Below are 6,000 nucleotides of genomic sequence, written 5' to 3'. Positions count from 1 at the left end.
AATATACGCAAATCAATCAATGTGATACACCATATTAACAAATTGAAGGAGAAAAACCATATGATCATCTCAATAGATGCAGAGAAAGCTTTCGGCAAAATTCAACACCCATTTACGATAAAAGCCCTGCAGAAAGTAGGCATAGAGGGAACTTTCCTCAACATAATAAAGGCCATATATGACAAACCCACAGCCAACATTGTCCTCAATGGTGAAAAACTGAAACCATTTCCACTAAGATCAGGAACCAGACAAGGTTGCCCACTCTCACCACTATTATTCAACATAGTTTTGGAAGTGTTAGCCACAGCAATCAGAGAAGGCAAAGAAATAAAAGGAATCCAAATCGGAAAAGAAGAAGTAAAGCTGTCACTATTTGCAGATGACATGATACTATACATAGAGAATCCTAAAGATGCTACCAGAAAACTCCTAGAGCTAATCAATGCATTTGGTAAAGTAGCAGGATACAAAATAAATGCACAGAAATCTCTTGCATTTCTATACACTAATGACGAAAAATCTGGAAGTGAAATTAAGAAAACACTCCCGTTTACCATTGCAACAAAAAGAATAAAATATCTTGGAATAAACCTACCTAAGGAGACAAAAGACCTGTATGCAGAAAATTATAAGACACTGATGAAAGAAATTAAAGATGATACAAATAGATGGAGAGATATACCATGTTCCTGGATTGGAAGAATCAACATTGTGAAAATGACTCTACTACCCAAAGCAATCTACAGACTCAATGCAATCCCTATCAAACTACCACTGGCATTTTTCACAGAACTAGAACAAAAAATTTCACAATTTGTATGGAAACACAAAAGACCCCGAATAGCCAAAGCAATCTTGAGAACGAAAAATGGAGCTGGGGGAATCAGGCTCCCTGACTTCAGACTATATTACAAAGCTTCAGTAACCAAGACAGTTTGGTACTGGCACAAAAACAGAAATATAGATCAATGGAACAGGATAGAAAGCCCAGAGAGAAACCCACACACATATGGTCACCTTATCTTTGATAAAGGAGGCAAGCATATACAGTGGAGAAAAGACAGCCTCTTCAATAAGTGGTGCTGGGAAAATTGGACAGGTACATGTAAAAGTATGAAATTAGAACACTCCCTGACACCATGCACAAAAATAAACTCAAAATGGATTAAAGACCTAAGTGTAAGGGCAGACACTATCAAACTCTTAGAGGAAAACATAGGCGGAACACTCTATGACATACATCACAGCAAGATTCTTTTTGACCCAGCTCCCAGAGAAATGGAAATAAGAACACAAATAAACAAATGGGACCTAATGAAACTTAAAAGCTTTTGCACAGCAAAGGAAACCATAAACAAGACCAAAAGACAACCATCAGAATGGGAGAAAATATTTGCAAATGAAGCAACTGACAAAGGATTAATCTCCAAGATTTACAAGCAGCTCATGCAGCTCAATAACAAAAAAACCAACAACCCAATCCAAAAATGGGCAGAAGACCTAAATAGACATTTCTCCAAAGAAGATATACAGATGGCCTACAGACACATGAAAGAATGCTCAACATCATTAATCATTAGAGAAATGCAAATCAAAACTACAATGAGATATCATCTCACACCGGTCAGAATGGCCATCATCAAAAAATCTAGAAACAATAAATGCTGGAGAGGGTGTGGAGGAAAGGGAACACTCTTGCACTGTTGGTGGGAATGTAAATTGATACAGCCACTATGGAGAACAGTATGGAGGTTCCTGAAAAAACTACAAATAGAACTACCATACGACCCAGCAATCCCAATACTGGGCATATACCCTGAGAAAACCATAGGTCAAAAAGAGTCATGTACCAAAATGTTCATTGCAGCTCTTTTTACAATAGCCAGGACATGGAAGCAACCTAAATGTCCATCGACAGATGAATGGATAAAGAAGATGTGGCACATATATACAATGGAATATTACTCAGCCATAAAAAGAAATGAAATGGAGGTATTTGTAATGAGGTGGATGGAGTTAGAGTCTGTCATACAGAGTGAAGTAAGTCAGAAAGAGAAAAACAAATACAGTATGCTAACACATATATACGGAATCTAAGGGAAAAAAAAAAAAAAGGCCATGAAGAACCTAGTGGCAAGACGGGAATAAAGACACAGACCTACTAGAGAATGGACTTGAGGATATGGGGAGGGGGTGGGGTGAGATGTGACAGGGTAAGAGAGTGTCATGGACATATATACACTACCAAATGTAAAATAGATAGCTGGTGGGAAGCGGCCGCGTAGCACAGGGAGATCAGCTCGGTGCTTTGTGACCACCTAGAGGGGTGGGATGGGGAGGGTGGGAGGGAGGGAGATGCAAGAGGGAAGAGAAATGGGAACATATTGTATATGTATAACTGATTCACTTTGTTATAAAGCAGAAGCTAACACACCATTGTAAGGCAATTATACTTCAATAAAGTTGTTTAAAAAAAAAAAAAAAGGATCATACACCACGATCAAGTGGGATTTATCCCAGGGATGCAAGGATTCTTCAGTATACGCAAATCAATCAATGTGATACACCATATTAACAAATGGAAGTATAAAAACCATATGATCATCTCAATAGATGCAGAAAAAGCTTTTGACAAAATTCAACACCCATTTCTGATAAAAACTCTCCAGAAAGTGGGCATAGAGGGAACCTACCTCAACATAATAAAGGCCATATATGACAAACCCACAGCAAACATCATTCTCAATGGTGAAAAACTGAAAGCATTTCCTCTAAGATCAGGAACGAGACAAGGATGTCCACTCTCACCACTATTATTCAACATAGTTCTGGAAGTCCTAGCCACGGCAATCAGAGAAGAAAAAGAAATAAAAGGAATACAAATTGGAAAAGAAGAAGTAAAACTGTCACTGTTTGCGGATGACATGATACTATACATAGAGAATCCTAAAACTGCCACCAGAAAACTGCTAGAGCTAATTAATGAATATGGTAAAGTTGCAGGATACAAAATTAATGCACAGAAATCTCTTGCATTCCTATACACTAATGATGAAAAATCTGAAAGAGAAATTATGGAAACACTCCCATTTCCCATTGCAACAAAAAGAATAAAATACTTAGGAATAAACCTACCTAGGGAGACAAAAGACCTGTATGCAGAAAACTATAAGACACTGATGAAAGAAATTAAAGATGATACCAACAGATGGAGAGATATACCATGTTCTTGGATTGGAAGAATCAACATTGTGAAAATGAGTATACTACCCAAAGCAATCTACAGATTCAGTGCAATCCCTATCAAATTACCAATGGCATTTTTTACGGAGCTAGAAGAAATCATCTTAAAATTTGTATGGAGACACAGAAGACCCCGAATAGCCAAAGCAGTCTTGAGGGAAAAAAATGGAGCTGGAGGAATCAGACTCCCTGACTTCAGACTCTACTACAAAGCTACAGTAATCAAGACAATATGGTACTGGCACAAAAACAGAAACATAGATCAATGGAACAAGATAGAAAGCCCAGAGATTAACCCACGCACCTATGGTCAACTAATCTATGACAAAGGAGGCAAAGATATACAATGGAGAAAAGACAGTCTCTTCAATAAGTGATGCTGGGAAAACTGGACAGCTACATGTAAAAGAATGAAATTAGAATACTCCCTAACACCATACACAAAAATAAACTCAAAATGGATTAGAGACCTAAATATAAGACTGGACACTATAAAACTCTTAGAGGAAAACATAGGAAGAACACTCTTTGACATAAATCACAGCAAGATCTTTTTTGATCCACCTCCTAGCGTAATGGAAATAAAAACAAAAATAAACAAGTGGGACCTAATGAAACTTCAAAGCTTTTGCACAGCAAAGCAAACCATAAACAAGACGAAAAGACAACCCTCAGAATGGGAGAAAATATTTGCAAATGAATCAACGGACAAAGGATTAATCTCCAAAATATATAAACAGCTCATTCAGCTCAATATCAAAGAAACAAACACCCCAATCCAAAAATGGGCAGAAGACCTAAATAGACATTTCTCCAAAGAAGACATACAGACGGCCACGAAGCACATGAAAAGATGCCCAAACATCACTAATTATTAGAGAAATGCAGATCAAAACTACAATGAGGTATCACCTCACTCCTGTTAGAATGGGCATCATCAGAAAATCTACAAACAACAAATGCTGGAGAGGGTGTGGAGAAAAGGGAACCCTCTTGCACTGTTGGTGGGAATGTAAATTGATACAGCCACTATGGAGAACAATATGGAGGTTCCTTAAAAAACTAAAAATAGAATTACCATATGACCCAGCAATCCCACTACTGGGCATATACCCAGAGAAAACCGTAATTCAAAAAGACACATGCACCCGAATGTTCATTGCAGCACTATTTACAATAGCCAGGTCATGGAAGCAACCTAAATGCCCATCAGCAGACGAATGGATAAAGAAGTTGTGGTACATATATACAATGGAATATTACTCAGCCATAAAAAGGAACGAAATTGAGTCATTTGTTGAGACGTGGATGGATCTAGAGACTGTCATACAGAGTGAAGTAAGTCAGAAAGAGAAAAACAAATATCGTATATTAATGCATGTATGTGGAACCTAGAAAAATGGTACAGATGAGCCAGTTTGCAGGGCAGAAGTTGAGACACAGATGTAGAGAATGGACATATGGACACCAAGGGGGGAAAACTGCGGTGAGGTGGGGATGGTGGTGTGCTGAATTGGGCGATTGGGATTGACATGTATACACTGATGTGTATAAAATTGATGCCTAATAAGAACCTGCAGTATAAAAAAACAAACAAAACAACTAATACTAAACTTTCATTGGGTTATTTGTATGGAAATATGTTAATATAAATGTTTCAGACATTACATGAAATTTCTAAAAATCTTATATTTGTATTTGTATGGAAATACGTATGGAAATATGTTAATATAAATGTTTCAGACATTAAAAAAATAAAAAAAATAAAAAATAAAAATAGGTAGAATGAAAAAAAAAAAAAACCCCAAATTTTTGATGGCTCTGGAAGTTACAAGTCTGAAATCAAGGTGCTGGTGGCAGGGCCATGTTCCCTCTGAAGGCTCCAGAGGAGGGTCCTTTCTTGCCTCTTCCAGCTTCTGGTGGGTTGCCAGCAATCCTTGGCGGTCCATAGCTTGCAGACACATCACTCTAATTCCTGCCTCCATCGTCACATGGCATTCTCCCTGTGTATGTATCTCTGTGCCTCTTCTCATCAGGAACCAGTGATTGGAATCAGGATCTACCTTAATCTAGTATGACCTCATCTTAACTTACATTTTTAAAAATAAATTAATTTATTTATTTTCAGCTGCGTTGGGTCTTCATTGCTGCACACGGGCTTTCTCTAGTTGGGGCGAGCGGGGGCTACTCGTCGTTGCGGTGAGCGGGCTTCTCATTGCGGTGGTTTCTCTTGTTGCGGAGCACAGGCTCTAGGCACATGGGCTCTAGGCACACGGGCCTCAGTAATTGTGGCTGGCGGGCGCAGGCTCAGTAGTTGTGGCACACGGGCTTAGTTGCTCTGCAACATGTGGGATCTTCCCAGACCTGGGCTCGAACCCGTGTCCCCTGCATTGGCAGGCGGATTCTTAACCACTGTGCCACTGGGGAAGCCCCTTAACTTACATCTTAGTTACACCTGCAAAGATCTAATTTCCAAATAAGGTCACATTCACAGGTACCAGGGGTTAAGACTTGAATATATTTTGGGGGGCGGATACAATTCAACCCACAACACCTTGTTTTGGCTCAAGATGCCTCATTGATCAATGCTAATGATTATTGACAATAATTTTTTTTTGCCACACTATGCAGCATGCAGGATCTTAGTTCCTTGACCAGGGATTGAACCCATGCCCCCTGCAGTGGAAGCATGGAGTCCTAACCACTTGACCGCCAGGGAATTCCGACAATAATTTCTAATTTTCCCTGAGCACT

This window comes from Eschrichtius robustus, chromosome X (assembly GCF_028021215.1).
Source record: "Eschrichtius robustus isolate mEscRob2 chromosome X, mEscRob2.pri, whole genome shotgun sequence".
Classification (NCBI taxonomy): Eukaryota; Metazoa; Chordata; class Mammalia; order Artiodactyla; family Eschrichtiidae; genus Eschrichtius; species Eschrichtius robustus.
This window is presented reverse-complemented; position numbering follows the sequence as displayed.